Source organism: Halichoeres trimaculatus, unplaced genomic scaffold, assembly GCF_033239565.1.
Source record: "Halichoeres trimaculatus isolate MK-OKI-2021-1 unplaced genomic scaffold, fHalTri1.1 fHalTri1_scaffold_18, whole genome shotgun sequence".
NCBI classification, from domain to species: domain Eukaryota; kingdom Metazoa; phylum Chordata; class Actinopteri; order Labriformes; family Labridae; genus Halichoeres; species Halichoeres trimaculatus.
Genome location: NW_027437196.1, coordinates 24,221,935 through 24,242,963, shown reverse-complemented (window position 1 = coordinate 24,242,963; position 21,029 = coordinate 24,221,935). Strand labels below are relative to the sequence as shown.

General features: G+C 41.3%; 1 protein-coding gene across 2 annotated transcripts in view; it reads right to left on the bottom strand.

The window, feature by feature from the left end:
- LOC141807267 (partitioning defective 3 homolog) overlaps positions 1-21,029 on the bottom strand; it is a 540,268-nt gene that overhangs the window by 24,190 nt on the left and 495,049 nt on the right. The gene's annotated exons all lie outside the window — the stretch shown is intronic.

Genomic DNA, 21,029 nt, shown 5'->3' with positions numbered 1-21,029 from the left:
TATGTAGTTACTGATGCTTTTTCATAATCGAATAATTCACTTAAGCCTCCTAAATTGTGTCCAGCATCCCTTGATCTGACAGCCTGAAGTGCCTTCCACATACCTGACTGACATCTTTCTGTGCGTTTGTCTTCCCAACCTCCCCCTCACTCTTTGCTCCTGGACATCCCCATAACTGAAAGTGTCCCTTGTGCACCATTGTGAGTGAAGCATGTCCCTTTTAGACTGCAGGAGAATGTTGGCCTTTTATGGTACGCAGTCATTAAACACTGTAGAAAACCCTCATTTACATCCCCTTCATTAAGGCGCTTTGAGGGCCCTGTCAATAGGAATCAATAGCCTTCCCTCAGCTTAATCAGGCTCTCCTTTTATCACCAGCTACAGAGGCAGCACATGACAAAACGCATAATTATGATGAGACAACTGGCTGGATAATAGGCCTGCGTTTATGCATACCACAGGGATGGAAGTGACCAAAGGTTAGGAATTTGTGCTGGGAAGGGATGGGAGCTCAGGGATACAGGGAGAGGGATTGATAGGGTGAGGAAAGGAAAAGGAGATAAAGTTAGAGAGGATTTCCCTCTGAGTGGAAAAAGCGAAAGGTTAATAAAAAACATGTGAGAAAAAGGAAAGGACTTAAGAAAGCCAGGCCCTGTCACCCTCATCCGTGTGCATCCTCCTGAGCAGCACTCACAGGTGGCACGGCGGAGGTGGAAGTGATTGCTCCTTCGGGGCCTGGAGGATTCTCGGCACAATTATGTGGATAATTGCAGAATAGAGTAAGCACATCTGATGATAATGGGCAGTAAAACATGCTGCCAATCAAGCATCATTAAAAGCACAATAAATATGGGCTCATAAAGGATGAGCAGACCTCAGTGCGTGCCCCGGAGTCGCACTCTGTGAGACACGGTCATCGTGTTATTCGTACTGCCTGATCAAAATCAATTGTATTAGTTATACTCCATTTGATTCCCATGGCTTTATGTGTGTGGGAGCTCAGGAGCTTACATCAGGCTTTTTATGTGGATGTGGGCAATTAAGTGGCTCGTCGGGGTGTGAGTAAGCTTATGCTTTTAGGGTGTCGGCTGATGGTGGAGTCCGTCTATTATTGTTCATTACAAAATCAATGTTGCCTTTATATTTGCATTACATTGCTTTAATTGCCGGCGCGATGTTAAATATATTGAATTACTTATTGTAGCCTATAAACAACAGCATTATGTGCAACATTTAAAAGCTCATAAAAACACAGGATTCCCCTTGCTTTACTTCATTTTCTTGTTTTGAGCAAACAAGAAAGACATGAACATGTTTGCAGCTTCAAAAAGATTTTCTGCAAGAACGTTTTTTATCACATGCACGTTCAGTCCATCTGTTTGTTGATGCAAAAAACACAACTACACCCAGAGGTTTCCAGATTTCCCTCATAGATATATTTTAGGAAAGTGTGTGTGTGTGTGTTGGCTACACCGTACACTTGTGCAGCATGCCGCTGAGGGTAAATAAATGGAAACAAATTTAACATCATTTACTCTTAATTTCACCAACACATTGTTACATGTGAGTCAAAAATTAGTGATGTCAGTTGTCTGTGCTCTAAAACCAATCCTAAACCCCGAATATTGATACTTTTGATACTGCAGTCATTTAAGGTCCTGTAAATCATGAACAGGAACACATTGAAAAGTCACCAAACTGTTGAGAACGTACCTGAATGATGTGCTGCTCAGTGGGAACTACTTTTTCTTCCGCCTGGCTAAGTGCGTAATGCGTAAGTAAGTAAGTGCAGCTACATGCTGCTCAGTCTGTCACTCACTCTCACGCTGTCACAGGACAGAATGACAAAGTGCAAAAACAAGTTGTGTGTGAAGCTATTTTAGCTTTAGTCCTTTGGTGCTGCAGGCAGACACCATCCAGGTAAAGAGGGAGAAAATGTGTAGCTGTATGAGTTGCTAAGCACTGTTGCAAGAGTTTGAAATACCAGATATGGTTATGAAATAGTAACAAAATAACTGCATGCATCAAAAGTCGATTACAAAAAACAGGTGTCATTACATTAAACAGAACAATTGAAATAAGTTTATATATATATATATATATATATATATATATATATATATATATATATATATATATATATATATATATATGTATATATATATATATATATATTTATATATATATATGTATATATATATATATATATATATTTATATATATATATATATATATATATATATATATATATATATATATATATATATATATAATAACATTTAATCTATAAAATATATCAATTGTAATTCACATCCTGTCTAATTTTCTAACTGTTGAGTAAATAATTCAAAATGTAGGTATTGACAGACTTGTGAAATTATTGTGGCATTTATCTATTTAATTAAATATTGTACTGGCAATTTCAATTTAGTGATAAGATTTGAAATGTGCTGATTACTTTTTTTTTATTTACCAAACACATTACACATATTTACTCTAAGTATCGGTAACAGATCGGTATCCCTGATACCAGCCTGAATTTTAATCTGGATCGGATCAGAAAGGAAATTGGTGGTATTGAACATCACCAGTTGAAATACAGAGCACGCTATATTTTCTGGACAAGAAAGAGATTTAACAAGATTAGGATAGAAACGAGAGACCGACCATTTTTTTTGTTTGTTTTTTTATCCGGGCCAGTACCGATTATTAGTGGTCAAGGAAGTCGATAACAGATATTTGGAGCTGATATTCATTTGCAATAAGAGTAAAAAATACTAGGGTCAAAATTTTGAATAATACAAACTCTAACGCTTGACTTTGTTTTAACGCCTTTAACCATATGTTTTTTAAAAAACTCCCAGGCTCAGCAGCATGTTTTACAAGGTTAAATAACCACTTTAAAAAAAGCTCCCTAAAGTTTTCTACAGTAAATAAAGTAAATAGCTCTTTGTATAATCAATCAGATGGTATTATGGGTAATACAATGCGAGAGACAGAGTAGTAACTGCAGATGGAGAGAGATGGTTGCAACAGAGCCCCCCAAAAAAAATAACAGTTTAAAATTGATTTCTTATTGGCCACACATTAACAAAAAAGCCTGATGCGGATATGCTTCAAAATGCTGAATATGGGTGCCTATGATAGGCCCTGCCAATTATTGTCTATCCCTAACAGAAACAGACCACACAGATCTAAGAAGTTCAACACGTGCAACCACATTTATCTCTGTCCCACTTGAAAGAGAAGACCAGGCCGGCTCAAAACAAACAGCATCATAAATTTCTCTTTGACCCTCAAGGGAGGGTCAGTGCAAGCATCAGCATCTCCAACATGCACCACTGGACACGAGCATCTAGCGGGAGCAGCTGGAGGGATGGAAAAAAGGCCACAACCTGGGCTATAAACAATGCTGTTTGAGCCCGTATGCACTCTGTACATATTAGCACCCACTGCCCTCCTCTCACCCACAGCATCAATCCAAGAAGAAGAAGCTCGCCAGTATATCACCAAATTTCTGCTCCAGTATGTGGAAGATGAAGATCAACAAAGAAAATCTCCAGCAAATTAAAGAACTACCAGCGAGGCACTTTAATATATTTTTCAAAGCGCTACAAATGGAAATTGCATTGCGTCGAGGCCGAGAGTGGGGGTGAGATTTAACGAGGGGTGAATTTGTCACGGCAGTTCAAAGGAGGACTGTGCAATATCTAGATTATCTGCAGGGGCTCCAACGCTTGGTCCCTCGCTCAGCAGGAGGGTACCGAGATGATGGGATTCTTGGAAAGCCCTCCATGGATTTCTTCAGAGTGAATATATTCATATAGACAGAAAAAGTGGAAAACCTGACGCTGAGAAAGAGCAGGAATGAAGCAGGAGAGGAGCCAGAAGCTGCCCACTTTCAGAGCAACAGCAGCAGGAGCAGGCTTGACTCCATACATAAAGAAGATGGATTCAGCTGCTGTCCCTGAGAGCCCCCCAAATGCTCGGGCACTTCATTGTGTAATTAGTCAGCATGATGGTTACTGATGCATCAGGTGTCACTGCTTATAAAATCCTCTGTGAATACATCAACGTCTGTAATGGTCCTGCAGAACACGAGCTGTGAGAGAAGATTGGGGGAAACTGCAATTTATGTCAGCAGTCCAGCTAAGCAGTTAGGATAAATGTGTCACCGCAGACGGCGACGGATGGGTTTAACTGAATATGAATGAGTGTTGCTCATCAGCTTGCTATAAGCCATGTGTTTGTGCATAAGGGAAAAAGGTCACAGGTTGTGCAAGTGTACTCAGGGGTACAGGCAGGCTGTCGGCATCATGATCACATGAGCTAGCAGGGCTTAGTCCCAGAGCTGCTTTCTCTCAGAGAGACCTCTTTTAAATGGGAGTCAATGGAAAACCGGGATGCTGCCCGTAAGGTAATTAAAAAACATGGGGGGAGATAAAGTATCCATATGCCACAGCATTTTCACAGCCAGCATCTTCATTCTCTCCTGTATAATGAGATTTGTTCAAAATTCATCGGAGTGAAATGTCAGCACTTGGCCTCTCAGGTCAGGCATGTCGCTCCAAAACGCTCGCTAACCCTCCCGCAGCAACTCACACGGCTTCACATCCACACAAAGAAGCTGACACTCTCTCTTCTATCTGCCTTTCCCCGTCTGTCTCCTCCTCACTTTACAGACACTTGTATTGAGTAAAGTCACACTGCGGCTTTATTTATAGCTCGGCTGAAAGCTCATTCTGGTGGCTCATCGGCGAAGGTGGACTTGTTAATTCAGTGACGTGCACAGACAGGTCAAACAGCAAAGAATGAACCCATTCACTCAACAACAGACTGCTGATCTCTTTGTCCCCCTAATGTCTCAGCTACTCCTCACACTTATCCAAAAAATGATTTTAAAGACTAAAAGATGAACGGAAAAAAAAAACCTTGAGATGTTTTTGTGTCTTGTTAGTAATCCATTACTCTGACAATTATATTTACGATTATCAATGCATCGGGTAAAAAAAAAAAGGACATGAATGAGATGAATGTTTTGTCACTTAAAGAATCAACAGTATGGACAAAATAACAGGAATTACATTGTTATGTCATCAGACGAAGAACTCGGTGGGCCAAAAAGGCAAATGGATAAAAAATGTGTCCTCAATCTTTTCACCTGCAGGTCAAACAGTTAACCCCCTCTGTCCTACCACTATCTGTAGGAGCTAACGTTAATGCTAACGTTGGTTTAATGAACACTTTGTGGTTTTCAAATAGAGTGACGATTTAATAAAAAGACAAAACGAGTGCTAAAAGACAAACCATGCATTTCACAACATATGAAAGGAGTGTAGGTGGAATTTTGTAGCTCCTCAAGTAAGCCCAAGTAAGTAGTGTCTGTTTATGCTCATCCTGAAATCGAACATTCTAAATTTGAAGCTCCTGTCCTGCGTCTGGCTGAGCGAGCCAGGGCAGACACTCCAGATTCAGGAGGGATTCTCCAACTGTTTAACTCTGTCTGGCACTCCACTCCCAACTTCTAGTTTCTCCCAATTAACCCCTTATTTTTTAAAGTGAGCCATGTCATCTCTAATATTTTCTATAATTCAAAACAAGTCAGCTACTTGTGCCTTACATTCAAACCTCAAAAAGCATCCACCCCTCTCCCCCTAGTTGGTTTGATCCAAAGACGCTGCAGGAGATCCTCTCTGACTGCAGGTGACACAGACACACAAAGGTAGCTGTGTAATATTTGTTGCTGAAAAGTTAACTTTAGTATCAGCTCTTTTGAGATTTGTCACCATGATTGCACTGATCATCACGTGTGTGTCTGCCTGTTTTTCCCCACATTTTATTTACAGCTTTTTTCTTGTGTCTGGCTAGGTGAGCTATGCTGGATAAATAGTAACATAGCACATTCCACTTCTGGTAACAGTAACAGTGTTACAATGAGGGCAGGGTATCGAATTAGATACTTTCAGAGGTATCCACCAAATTTTGTCAAAAGTACCAGGTATCGATTCTCGTGAAATCAAAAGGTACCATGTTTAGGTACCTAAATGCATCCTTGTGATTATGAGGGAGTGGATGAGTAGGTGATTTACCATGCTGGACATGAACACAGCATTATTTTTTTTTTATATATTGAAAGATATATAATTTAAAAGAATTTACATTTAATTACTAAACAAATTGATATTTTTAACCACATAAACAGAAAAAAGTACCAAAAATTGTACACTTGAGTACCAATACCGATTGCCAGGTACCGGGAATCGGTACAGTATTGTTTCAAATGTGAAAGGTACCCATCCCAAGTTACAACTTTTGAAATAGTAACTAATTTGATTACTCATTACTGGAAATAGTAAAGTAGTTTTAACGCTGTTATTCCCAACACTTATCATAACCAAACCATGTAAGCTTTATTGTGAAGAACTAGTGATGTTAAAGTGAGCATCTGTGTTCTTTTGTTAGACCCCTCCCATCCCACCTGTGTTCTTTAACCTGACCTGTTGACAGGGGTCATGATCCCTCCAAAGCTGCACTTGGGGTATGTGGACGCCTGTCTGTGTAATCATCATCCTTTGATCCAGGAGGATTTGGCAGATGTCTCACACACACCACAAGGCTCAGGCTGAGGATGCAAACTATGGCAGAGTCCTTCTATTTGCTTCTGTTTGTGGATCAAAGCCATGCTGCGTCTCAGCATGCTCCATAAACACAGCCACCAGCCAATAAAGGAGTAATCCAATCACTGAGAGTGTAGCATGGGTCATATGAGCATACCTCGGGTCAGGGGGGCCAGTCCCAGCCAATCAGAGTGAGAGCAGGAGAGAGTGATAATCCTGGGGATAGAATTTTAAGAGAAGTTTGACAGGAGTTTGTGGAGTTGCCACAGACTTGTTCGTTTCCATAATTCCCAAGTGATGTGGAAAGGGCTGAGCAGTCAGGGCTTCGGTGTGACTTTACAATCAGACAGTCAGACATATCTTATCTGATCACTCTTGATTGAAATTCTATCAGATTATCTGCTTTCTTGCTCCGGCCCCAGTATCTCTACGCAGCAGATGACAGGGCAGGCTTCTTAAGTTTGGGCCCGTTGGCAATCTTGCATCAAGTCAAAGGCTTAGCTCATCTTTATTCCATCACCCTGTGGACTTTCATTTATTTTCAAAGACAGAAAGATGAGGCATTTTGGGGAGATGGACAGCCTTTGGGACCTACCGCAACGATAGGAAAAGATTAAATCTGCATTACCGCTGGTCATTTCTGAAGGGGAGAGGGACAAAGATAAAACATTTTTTACAGCCTTCAGACAAAATCAGCATATATCGGCCCATCTGCCATGACTCCTGCAATCAAACGAAGGCATTTGGAGCATATTGCCCTTTTCCCTGCATTTATCCCCCTCTCCAATTTTATCTTTCCCATTTTCATAAAAAATAACATCTTACAGATTTCTTCTCTCACCTCTCCTATTCTCCCCTTTTTCTCCTCATATGTTTTTATCTCTGAATGCCTCAATCCTGCTCTGTAGATACAAGGGTAGGTCATGAATTCCCTTCTGTCCCTCTCATCCTCTCCCACTAGCCTGGTAAGTGACAGCTGCAGGCTGGACAAAGGCTCGATAATACCCTGGATTTGTCAGGCTCTGACTTCACCCATGTCCTCCTGTGACTGATGCACTGACAGTGGCGCCCTGCCAGCAAAAAAAAAACCTGGTTCCCGACAGGGGGCTGTTGCTGTTGTTGAGCTGGGTGTGAATTCATTTATATGTGTGTCCATGGTTCCATTCAGGCTCCAAAGCAGCCCATATGGGGTCCTTGTGGGCCTTGAGAGGCCATCATCTGGGACGCCTGCCCAGGCCACAGTGGTGGCGTGACTGGGGAGTGTGGAGTTCTGATTAGCAAGGGAGAGAAGCCCGTAGAGCTGCTCACTTCAACAGACCGTCCAGCATGGCTGGCCCCTGGTGTACCGCTCAGCTTTTGCCTCCCTAGTGTGAGGAATGAAAAATCAGTGTTGCCCTGAAGGGACCCACAGACGGCTCGACTGAGAAAACACAGCTCAAAGAAAATGAAGAAAAGAAACAGTTCTTCAGCATTTTTTTGTCCCTTAGGGATCTCAAACCTTTAGTATCAAAACCTCTATTTGCCTCACGTACAGCCCGGTGCCCGATCTTTACCCCAATTTGCTTTATTATCCTGAGGACACATGCTACAATCAGTCTTCTGTACAAGTCATTTCAAACATTTCTTTTTGTCCGTCTTTCCATTTCATTCTCTTCTTTGAAGGATTGTAAAACTAAAAGTGAGAAATCGGCCTTGCAGCTGTCTGTGTCCGAGAACGACACGGTCGATGCCTCCTGCCCTGCCTTTTCACATGCAAGTTTTATGACTTCTCTTCCAAGGAGAACACACTGGAACTGATCAAAGGCCCTTTTGTTTCTGCATGTTGTCCCTTGTGGATGTATAATTCCTTACTGGACCGAAACAGGTGTGCCTTTTTTTTTCTTCCAAAGGAGGAACTGGGTTGTTGGTTGTTTCAAACTTTCAATATGTAATCTATGGCTTCAATGTGAAAGTGAAAGGGCTAAGATTGCACTCAACATGTCAGCAAAATGGCTCAAGGCAATATTGTGGTCGAGCCAGCTGGATGGTCTGAACACTCCAGCAAATGAAAGTGAAAAAGAAGGAACTGGTGGTCAGGTGCGGTCTGGATGTGTATCTATTATTCAGCTGATTCAGTGAAGCAATCGCAGCTGCTGTAACACAGAGTGGAGGACAGACAGAGGCTTTAGAAGACAGTCTTTTTGAAAAGTTTGACTGTAAGGATGTGGTGCTTCTTTTATGTTAGTAACCCTTTCTTTTATGTTTAACCCCCCCAATGCCAAAAAAAAGTGTGTAACCCTATGGAGTACATCTAAATGCCCCCTACCAAGCAGTTCAGTCAGACTCATTTTGGCACGGCATGCATTTTACGGCGTTTCCACTGACACAGGACACCAACTTTTTGGGACCCTTCTGTAGGGGTGCCAGACTATATTGATCTGATCCTGAAGGTGGAGCTACGACACTGCTGACCTTTGATTGGTTGAAAGAATCGTCACTTACAGTGGATGTATTTTTTTCCTGCCTCCGTTCACAGCAGACAAACTTTATGAAACTGCAACTAGTGAAGTAATTGAAGTAAGAAGAAAGGATTTAAACGTTTTTGTCCTTGCCAGGGTTTCTTGTTTCTTTTTCTTTATGTAGGGAAGGGTGACAGTATGAAATCGAAACTTAAGTAAGAACACAGGGTTGTCTGTTCTCACCAATGTTACGCTCAAGGATACTATTGGGTCTGGAGAGACCACAGATCAACGCAGTTGGTCAGATGAGATGTCAATTAAAAGGACTACATTGTTGACAATGTAGTGTTGGGATTTGAAACCCCTTGTAGAATCGATGTGGCCCTATATTCAATTCAAAGTCAAAACAGCCCACCGCCAGTTAAAGGGCTAAAATAGAGTCAACCTCAAGGGTCGAGGTAAAAATTATTTGCTAAGTCTGTCTCTAATAGTTTTCTTTATGAATAAAGATTAATTGAGATCCTGAATTTTTTATTTCACTTGTTAAAATGACTCAATTTAATTTGTTTAACACTGGATTATTAATGTAATGCTGCCCCAGAAGTGCAAAAACTTTTTTTCTGCTACATTTGGAGCCAGCCATGAAGCCAGCTGACCACCATCCCCCAATCCCTAAAAGAAAAGATCTATCTCCCCTTTGTTGGGCTGGAGTGTTGTGGTGTTATTAGGTTTAAAACGCTATGTAGGGCATGACCAATAATTTATATGGATGATCGACGCTTTGAAAACTTTCTTCACCTTAACTGCTGGCAACTTTTCTATAACTTGTTTTCTGGGAAGAAAGGAGTCAGGCAGGCTTCTGACTGACAGCTGCGTGCTCCATGAAGAAAAGAGATGCACTTTGAAGTTAAGGCTCGTAATCCCAATCCATTGATTCAGAGGCACTTGCACTCTGAAAGAGAGAAAGAGGGAGAGAAAGAGACTGGGAGTATGGTTCGTACTACATAATGTATTCACACAGGCCCAAACACACACACTCACACTAACGCATCGTAGTAAGTTCAGAGCAGTGCCACTTCGTAATGAGACAAAGCTGCGCTGCATGCTAATGATTACAGCTAATCACAAGCCCCAAAAACTTGCAAGCATGCACAGTATTATCTGCTGGATCATACAGAAAGAAACTAAAGATAACCCTGCATTGTCAAAGCAGTAAACAAACAGAAGAAAACACACATTGCACTGTCAGACTTTCACAACAGGGGGCATAAACCCCTTCAAATGCCCGTTTCCCGTGCAACATCCCAACTTAATGCAGCTGTTATGGATGTTTATGTTACAAGAGCTTGAGATGAGTCAGCATTTCTAAGGTGAGCAGGCTATAGGCTAAAATATCCATGCAAACAGGTTAGCTCAGCTTTTATGAGTCTATCCGGCTTTACAGACAGCTTTTATGAGATATCAGCTGGCTTGACACTAAGAGGCCAGAAGAGAAGTGAGCAGGGGGAGTAAATGACTCTGGCATCCAGTATAATCTTTTATAGACCTTGACACCAAATATTTGGTCTAAGTATAGGTTGGCGCCTTGAAATATGAAATTCGTTGCTGTATTTTGCATTAGGTGACCTCAAATAAATGCCCAGTGAGGGAGGTGTGCTGCAGCGATGAGTCACCTTTCCAGGTTTCTCTTTTAAGTAGCACTCCAAAACCCAGAGAGAAGCACCGGCTAGACTATCATCAGCTCTTAGACGAGAAGGAGTCGAGTGTATCTTGAGACGAGTTTGTCCAGCCAAGTGCGGATGCCTCAAGTGTTTTGCATAAAACAGATGGCATGTCTGAAGTTTGAAAACCTGCTGGAGAAAGTTAAGAAATTGTGGTGAAATTAAGAGCAGGAGAGAAAAACCTGGAAGATTACTTAAGCACATTTGAGTTTAACAAAAGAAAAAGGGGAATCATTTTTTAATGTCCTTGGTGTTAGTGCTCTGCCACACTCAGAGTCCCTCAGAAACAAACATTCAACCTGCCTGTCCAAGACCGACTGAGCTCATCTCACAGCTGTGTGTCCCTGCAACCCCCCAGCCACTCCTACTTGACTTACTTTTTAACTCTGCATTCTGAAGCTGTCTCATCCTTCAGCGGCTCTCATGTGCTTGAATGCCCACAGGCAGCTTATTAGGGAGGCACAAGTTTTTCAAGCTCAGGGTCACACAGCCTCAGAACAGTAGCAAGAAAACAGACTGCAGGGAACAGAGCCACCGCTGAAAAAAAAAAAAAAAAAAAAAAGAGAGGATGGACTGGAATACCACTCAAATGATTTGTTTGGTGATATCTGCAATGCTCAGTCTCAGTAGCTTGCCATAAAAAACATCTCAGATTCCACGTGGTTGTTCACCGACTGTAAGTATTAATGAGTTTTAAGAATGTGGATGTAGAAATTTGCACACACACAACTAAAAAGAGTCATTCTTTAACTAGTGAGTGATAAAGGTAAACAACAGAGCTTTGTACCTTCTACACAACGCATTGATTGTGCCTTACCTGACCTACTGTGTCAAGGTATGGGAAAGTGCGTGTAAAACAACCATCAAGCAAATCTCCATTTTACAAAAAAGAGCAAAAAGATTCATAACTAGAAAGATTTTTCTTAAAATTACAGTTGTTGAAACTTAGCGACTTTAAGGTCCCATATTTTGCAAAAATCACTTTATTAAGTCTTTAAGTGAAAATTTTGGGTCTTTGGCTTTCCTCCAAGCCCACAAAATGTGATATTCAATGACAAAACCTGTACATTGTAGTGCTTGTGAATGGAAATTCCTGACCCAAAACAAGCTGTTTGAATTTTGGGGATTTGCCGATGTCAGCGATTCCGTATTATGACCAATCAGGAGCAAGTCTGACCTGATTGGTCCACCAGAGCAGATACCCTCTAACCCCCTCCCTGTCCACTCCCCTCCCTGCTCTCCATCAGTGGGGGGGAGAATGCTAAAGTTGACGAGCCATCACTGCTCTGTTTTTGGCTGTAAACAGCCACATAGTTCCATGCACAAGCTGCCCATCTCGGAAGAAGACAAGACTAAATGGCTAGAGTTCATTTATCAAGGAAATGTGCCAGCTACACTCAGTAAAACTGTGCCTGTGTGCTAGTCACTTCACGGCCAACTGCTTTTCCAACTTTGGACAGAACAGAGGGCTAGCAAATAGACTGGTTCTGAATCCAGGGGCATTACCAACCATCCAATCATCAGCCAACAAACCTCAGACCCTGAAATATGAGTATTTTAAATGCTGTGTGCTGTGGAGCAGATGTAAGAGCTTTTCCTCAGTGTCCCCCTGTCTCTGTATTAGCTTTAGGATGCTAACTTTAGCTGCGGTTAGTCTGTTGTTTAACCCTGTAATGTTACGGTAAACAAGCTCTGCTGTTTTTTAAACATTGTGCACTCGGAGCTCGTGGCGCCGCTCTCAGTGCCGCAGAAGAGAGGGGCGGTATCAGTGGTGGCTCATTTACATATGAAGGCCACGCCCACTAAATCAGACCGTTCTGAACAGAGAGGCTATGAGAGCCTGTAAACAATGCTGCTGTGCTTGATTTATTGGCTTTTTGGACCAAAACATGTTACTACCATTTCATGTAGACATTAATGATCCATATTAAACTGCAGAAAAGGAGCATAAGATGGGACCTTTAATGGATTACCAAATCCTGCAAATTATGTACAAAGCTCACATAATCTCCTACTGCCCAACATTCAGTGTCATTTTGTCAAAAGGAAGAGTAGTTACAATTTAAAATGATTTGAAATGTTTTTAAAACCTGGAGTTAGAACCTCACTGAAGGAAAGAAGTATCATAGTCAAAGTTATATCCTTATGGAACAACTTGGACAGACATTTCAAAGAAGCAAAAACCCCCAATATTGTCAAAAAACTTCAAAAACCAACACATTAGACAGATATAGGGAATCCCAGACAATCAGATCCCTGTCTGGTATGGGTTTTTTTGGGGTTTTTTTTTCTCGTTGCTGTTTATGTTGCTTTCTTTTGTTTGGGCGAAACTGAGTTTTGTGTTTGTTAATCATTTTGCTATATGAATGACCCATTAAAAGGTAAATATGGCATACTGGCCAAATAATGAAACTTCTTTTGTGTGTGTTTTGACAAGTGTTAAAAGTTTTGTGAGAGAAGGGGCAGATATAATAAGATTTTTTTTTCTTTCTGCTCATTTTCATTCATTTCAGATTTTTTCCCCCTTTATATTTATATTGTATGTATATATCTGTTCATATAACAACATGAATGAAACTAATATCAACTATAAAATATAAATGTAAAGTATGGCTGCTGACTTATCCGAGGTAACTCCACTTGAACAAACTTATACAAAACCTAAAAGACATATGTGCTAACCATAAACTGACTGTATGCTTTACTTTGATCAAAATAAAAGCAAGTGTGTCGTTTGCTGTGCACCCACTGAGAGCCCACCATCTGGCCTCTGCAAGCAGATTTTCATTCCAGTCTTTGACAAGAGAAACCAATCACTAGTGTTGGCTGCAGGATGCTAAAACATATTGAATCAGTGCTTCAGAAACAGATAAAAGTGGAATGAGGTAAAACTGTGGTATGGTCCTTTAATGGAAATATATGCAAAGAAAGCAGCAATGAATCCACTCCAGATGCAGATATTCACATGCAGCTGACCCTCTCTGACTCGTTTGCTATTCCATCAGAGTGACACTCTCACTGGCTACCTATAATGAACTGCTAATATTAGATTTCAGATGGGTGCTTGAGCAATACATTACATATGCATTGAGAAAAGCATCATTTGACAGCTGCTGGGTCGTTTCACTGGGCTTGGCACTTAAGAGGTTTACTTCTGCACCGCAGAGTATCTGGTTCCATGTTCACACTTTGAAACACACATCCTTTCTTTTAACGGGGTAACTGAGGTCCACCTAGTTTGTTCCAGAAAGCTTACGCCTGTAAAGTATCTCATTTAATGTTAGACATCACACTGCACTGAATGCAGACAATCACTCCCTTTCCAAATGTCAGTGCCTGATGCTCGGTGGGCGAGCCACAAGCCATCGGTAAATAATTCAAGCCAACCCTTCGTAGTTCTCCTCGCCGTCCTTTACACAAGCAGCCCCCAAGTCTTCTCCACCAGGACCCCCCGTGCCGCAGCTACTTCCTCTATACATAATTAACAAAAAAGCTCAGCGGGGCGCCCGTCATTCAGAGCCCAGCTACAGCCAAGGCCACTTTAAACAATAACAATATTGATAGTAGTGCAATAAAGCAGAATTAAAAAGATGGATTCCAATGATTCCTCTTTCTGGCGCAGCTGGTCCCAGCGTTAAGTGGTGAGAAGAGGAAAAGGGGGGCAAGGCGGGGGGACTACTGCTTGGGGGTACTTTCAGGGAATGGATAGAGGTACAGAGGAGAATGAGAGGGAGGGGAATAGAGGGAGAGGAGGGAAGCTGTTCCCCCTTTCCCCTCCCCACCATCCCCCGGCGTCCTGTACTGGCTGCTCTCATCTCTCCTCCATTACTGGATTAGCTCTCAGAGCTCTCCTCTGAATGCTGGAAAAAGGAAAGAGGGGGAGGTCAAGGGTCATGACCTTTGATAATGGCCTCTCAGACAGACGGGTAGAAGTAAAAAAAAAAAAGGATGAGTTAGGCTGAATCATTTCAATTTAGGCTATCAATGGTGTGTAATAATCAATGTGAGGGTCAAGAGGTTGGAAAATACTAACAGATGGGAGACAAAAAGATAGAATGAAAGGCAGAAAATTAGAAAATCAGAGATAAAAAGACTCATTAATGATCACGAAACAATACTATGCTTGAACATGACATGATAAATGGATCATAAAAAATGACAAATGGTTGGTTTCACACCAAATAAAAGTTTCTAAGGGGAACTACACAAGCTACATGCTCAATAGCCTGTCAGTGTGTTTCTCATGTGAACGCATCTCTTTAACCAGAATAGATCTGTTCTTCACAAAGAATCTCATCACTGACTTTATGTCTTTGGCCAAACTATGATCTTTTTATAACAAGACATAAAGTTTGAGTTTGTTGTTGGAGCTCACAACAGTCTAAAACACAATTATCTTCCCTAGTAGTAATTATTAGCTTGATGAATTTTGCTGCACAATGAGTAGAGGAGCTGGCAATGAAAGATCAAAAAGCAGAGTTGCATTGAACGCTTGGCCACCAAATCAAGAGTCACCTTTAATATGAAATTACTTTAAGTTTGAAACCAGGAAATACACCCAGGACAGCTATTTGAAGTCTGTGTTTGTTGTGTATTTGATCTTTCCCCCCCTGTTCTTCAGCCTTTAAGAACTTGAAACATGCCACCCCACCTGTTCAGTGCATCTCTACCAAGTCAAATCAGTCTAAGAAATCCTGTTACCCTTTATCTTCCATCAGCCTCCAGCAGCCTTACATATGTTAATGCCCCTTCAACCTGTGACCCTCACATTCATGACATCATTATCAGCACAGCCAGACTTAATGCTGGCCTGTCAGCACCATGATCTATGGCCACAGTGGCTTTCTGCCTTAATGAAGCCGTAACGCTGCTTTAAACTGGTAAAACCACGACCAGCCTCAGCACGGCCGTCATTGGCTTAATGTGGATATGCATCAATCATCTTGCATCAAACATCAATCAATCAAAGTCCCGGTGACAGCTGGTACCCCCCCTCCCCTTCTCTCACCACTATGACCACCAAACACATAAACACACACACACACACACAAACACACACACATAAATTCAATGGCTGTGATTATGATCTCAATTATCATCATGACCGCGGGCCACCACTTCCCCTGTGACCAACATGCTAATCAGGAGTGCTGGCAGTCAATAATCAAGGCATGGAAAAGGCCACTGGGTGCAGACTTGGTCACGTATAATTATATCTCCTACAAGTGAGTTTACATAAATAAGCTTTGACCCCATGAGAGAAATCTGAAGTTTTGGATGAGAGCAAAGTCAACCTACATTCAACAAGAACTGCTTTGAACTCTTACCCAGCATCGTGTACCCATGTTCCAAATGCTGATCTTGTGACATTGCAGCAATGCCAAAGATGATCTTAGAAGGTCTTTGTCCTCCTGAGAAACTCAGAGAGCCATAACTGTCTGTGTTCAGCGCAATGGAAAGCTATGAGGTCAGTGGTGACAAGCTTTTAGTGTACAAGATAGCAGCGGTGGCAGCGTTCCCACTGCACACACACATTCAAAAACTCCCCAGGCCCCAGACTTTGAAAAGGAGAAAGCAGCTTTAGTTGGGTCCAGTGGGTATTTCTTTAAGTAACATAAGTTATGCCCAGGAATCTGCAACCTTTACAGTCAAAGAAGCCACTTGCCTCAACTCACCTGGACTCGAGTCAATCTGTTGCATTCTGATTATTAAAACAAGATGTTTTTTAATTATACATGCATTAATAACTTACATTAGGGCTGGGACGATGCTACTCTTGTGATTTGATTACATTACGATTTTTGGGGTGCCAATTCGATTTAAATTGAGATTCTCAGATATTCCCAGTGTTTGTGATTTTCAGTTTGCTTTTTTAACACCAGACTATGTTAAAAAGTTCAGTTATAATGATATGTCTACAGATTTTATCAAGAGCCGTAAAATGCATATCACTTGAGTCGGAGAGTAAAACTTCACCCTCTGCTGGAGAAAAGTGGTACCTTTTTCCAATCCAGTTTAAAAACAAAGACTGAAACTAGAAAAGCAATCAGAGAGCGCAGATCTCTGCCAAGTATATTGTGATTGTCACGCAACACTATAGTCCTGCTTTAATGTTATACTCCCTTTCAGCAGACTGTCTGCTACAATTTGGTGTTAGTTGCAGGTTTGTATGATAATTTGTTTCCTGACAGTGTTGAAAATTATGATAACCTAGAACATTTCATATTCTGGATCTTAGTATCAAGAATATTGCCATGATCTGGATTGTACTTTTACGTCAGTCAGAAATTATGGTGACTTTGTCTTGTATTATTTTGCAAAGTATTTCGACCATTTATCGTGGAGTTATATACACATTTGGTGAATACCGCCCTATCTCACAATGATGAAGAATCCTTTAAAAAAGTCCTGGATCCAGACGGTGATACGGATCACCTCCAAAATTTGATCACTTCTTCCTTATCCCATTTTGAACATTTCCTGAAAATTTCATCTAGATCCATTTGCTACTTTTTTAGTTATGTCGTTCACAGACAAACACACAGATGGACAAACTCTCCCCAAAAACATAACCTCCTTGGCAGGGATAATGAAAGATTTAAATTAGAAAAAAAAAAATGACGAGGAATCTCAATTTTAGTACTGTCAAACAAAAAATCTTGATACATATGTGAATAGTTTTTTTTTCTCCCACCCCTATTAATAATGTCCCTCAACCCATCATTTTTGTTATCTGCTAATATCTTGCCGCATATCATGCCTGTTTATTTAAGCTCACAGTTAAAGAAACCCATCCTCACAGATAAAAAAAACTTTATTTTCTTCCAGATTTCTCTTTTTGTTGATTTAGTTACTTACCCATGGTATAAAACTTGAGGTTAGCCACAGGTATAAGGGAAGTTGGTGGGCTGTTGTTGGAGGTTAGGTAAAGAGGCTTTATTGGAAGATGTGATGCATATTCAACAAATGTTAGTGACATTGCTATGAATTATTAATACTCTATGTAAGAGTTCAATAATAGTTTTTTAAAGTTACAGGAAGTCACTGCAAAGAAGTCAAAGAGCTGCATGAGGCTCCAGAGCAGCTGGTTGCAGACCCCTGGTCATGCCTGTTGTTTAACATCTAGAGGCATTTAAGCTCACAGGTCAGACATTGCCTCACTCAACACACAGCCCGATAAGGAAAACTGTTCTGCTTTTATCAAGAAAAGCTGTATTTTTAAGTCTTCTTCCTCTCTTTAGGTGACTATAGGAGGCCTCCCCCAAAATATGAGCAGTTATCTCAAAAGCAGATCACGCTCTAATCTCCTCTAATCCTCTCACTCAACTGTCTCTGAGTCAGGAAAACAGAGCTGTGAAGGGAGGGAGGCCATGTGAGAAGGCAGCAGAAAATAGACAGATAATTTGAACACAAGGAGAGTCTGTGTCATCACTAACACAAATCTATCTTGTTAACTTTGCCCGCTGAGAACAAAGTGTTCCTTCCATCTCAGCCGTGTCAAAATGAAACTGCAACTTCATGGGATGAGAGAAAATCACAAGAATGGGCTAAGAGAGTTTCCATAAAATTCCTCTATGCGTGTCTTTTTTACTTTATCTCTGACACATTTCTCCACATTAGCAGAGCAGCGTTTCTGGGTAAAACGTCTAAAAAAAGCCACATTTTAGATGTGACACAGCAAAGCACTCAGCCGAGCTCGTAACGAGAGGATTATTCAGGCCTGGTTAGGTGGCTCACTTTGGTGCAGGCGTGCACTTAAAGTGAAGGTGAGCTGAGAGGTAAATAGTGTCACCTTCAGGTAGTTGAAGGAATGGGTGACTGGGAAGAGGACACCAGTGATGAACCCCCCCTGAGTCCCAGACAAGCCACAGAGGATTAGCCCCTGGTGCTAATAAAAGAGACCAAGCGGTCATGGGTTCACCCACAGATGGCGACTGTGGTGGCTGATGTGTGAATGAATGCACCACTGATCCCAAACTAAAGTAAGATGCTGTGACTGCGTCTGCCTGCACACACACACACAAGCATATGCACATATGTGCACAGGCATACACAAAATGCTCATTATCCTTAACCCCCCAGCTTGAGGGGGGCATGGGAACAAAAGCATTAAGTGGGAGTGAGCCCTTTAATTATAGACTAGTGTTTGGAGAACTCTCAACAGAGCCAAGAACAATAGAGGTCCTTGGTAACGGTCAACCTGCTGAGTTAACACATATCCTCCAGGTGTGACAAAACACACACACACTCACACACACACACACACTCACACACAGCCACGGACAAAGCCAATGGTCAACCCACTGAGATGAATGGAAATAATTGCACTGTTGGTAGCTGAGACAATTAATGCACACTTATAATTAACTTCCACTTCCACTAAGAACAAGCTAGTATACTTTTATTTACCTTCTTTGTTGCATGTACTTTAAGCTGCCATGTGCAGAATGCTTACCTGAATATGTAGATACATAATTAATTGCAATACTTTACCATTATAGCCTCAGAAAATGACACTATTAAAAGGAGAAGAGTGTATTTCCCCCCTTCTTAAAGACTGTTAAAGACTCAAATCCCCTCAAAGGAGGATCCATTAAAAACACAGAATCCTAAGCAGCTCTAGGCTCCACAGTTAACGGTACTCAGCAGCTTAAAGGTAAGCAGAGAGGTGATATTAAATGAGTAAATAGGCCTTGTTTTGATCTGAGAGCAGCGAGGTGTCTTGTTATGAGGGTCTTCGTGCGCTGAATGTGTGAAGGATGAGACCTATAAATAACTCCAGTGCTGATTGTGACCATATGACCATATGAGAAGTGACAGCTTTCCCTGTCGCTGCGTTTGACAGGCTTAAGGATAACTCCACATGCTGGGCAAATTGGATTGGAGCTCTAGTAGCTTTGCAAAAAAAAAAAAAAAAAAAAAAAGAGAGAGAGATGAATCCATCCCCACCCCCTTCCTTCATTTTTTTTACCCTTTTCTCACTTTTACCAAAATATCAAGAAGGTGACAGGAAAAAACGTAATAGGTAATCGTTTCTATTTCATGTGTTAAAGTGAATGCCGATGGCTGGCTGGGAGCTGTTAAATCATCAGTGATGCAGATTAAAGCTCATTATCACCTTTAAGCAGTGGTACTCTTCCTCCTTTGGGTGATTTTCTGAAGAAGAGGAGGAAAGAGAGCAGCCTTTTGAAACTTCTGACTGCATGAAAGTGTCTGAAGGACAAAGCTAGGTCAACTGAGAAAGACATCTCCTCCAATCACAGCTCACATCCTGAGAGTGTTGGCACAAACAGCAACACCATCAGGAGATGTTTGAAGAGAAAAAGCATGAAATTAGCTCAACAAGTGGCATCTGTGCTTTTGTCACAGTCAAATCAAAACCACACTGGTATCTAAAATAGCTTTAAGAGGCCTCGAAGGCCAGCTAATATGGCAGGGATTAACATGTGCAATACTTTGAGTTCTTGTAAAGATTAATGAGAGGGGAGAAGAGGGAGAGAAAGTGGATTGATGTGTAAAAGCGAGGCAACAGCTTCAATAAGCTAAAGCAGCTGGTAGCAGTAAACAGGGGTTGCCAATTGGCTGACGTTCACAGAATACCGATCCAAAGCTGGGTGTGGTGACCATGTCAAAAGTGGAAGCAAAAATCACTTTCGCCTCCAAAAATTGCCTCAACTACGGTAACAGGATCGGATTAACACTTAAAGTTTATTTGTCTTCTTTTAGATCTGAGATTAGAGCTTTTTTATAGTGACTGGAAGAACACGCTATCGACATGGTACCAGGAACCCATTGGCTTTACTATAAAAAAATCAGTCCAGTCGAATAAAATAGCTCCCTCATGTGCTCCTCATTGGCAAATTTGCAATGATGAACGACCAAATGTCAAAGTTTACACAGGAATCAATCGGAAAATCCTTAAAACTCGATCACATCCAATAAAGATAAACAATAAAACTGGATGAAATGGATTTACTTCATTCCTTCCTGCAGCTCTAATATGTGCATGTTTATGTGCTGTGTGTGTGTGGTCCACCCTGACTTCAGACAGCTTCTCTTTTATGTTGATGCTCCCATTGCATTATTCCTCCAGGCTGTTTAAGAAGTGAAACCTGGTCGTTTCATTTCTTCTGGCACATTTGAAGAGTTTTCTTTAGATTACATCCATATTTGCACGAGGCTGTTAAAACATCCCCCAAGTGGGTGATTTCCAAACTTATACTGCATGAACTGGCTATTGCTCCAGTAAGTTC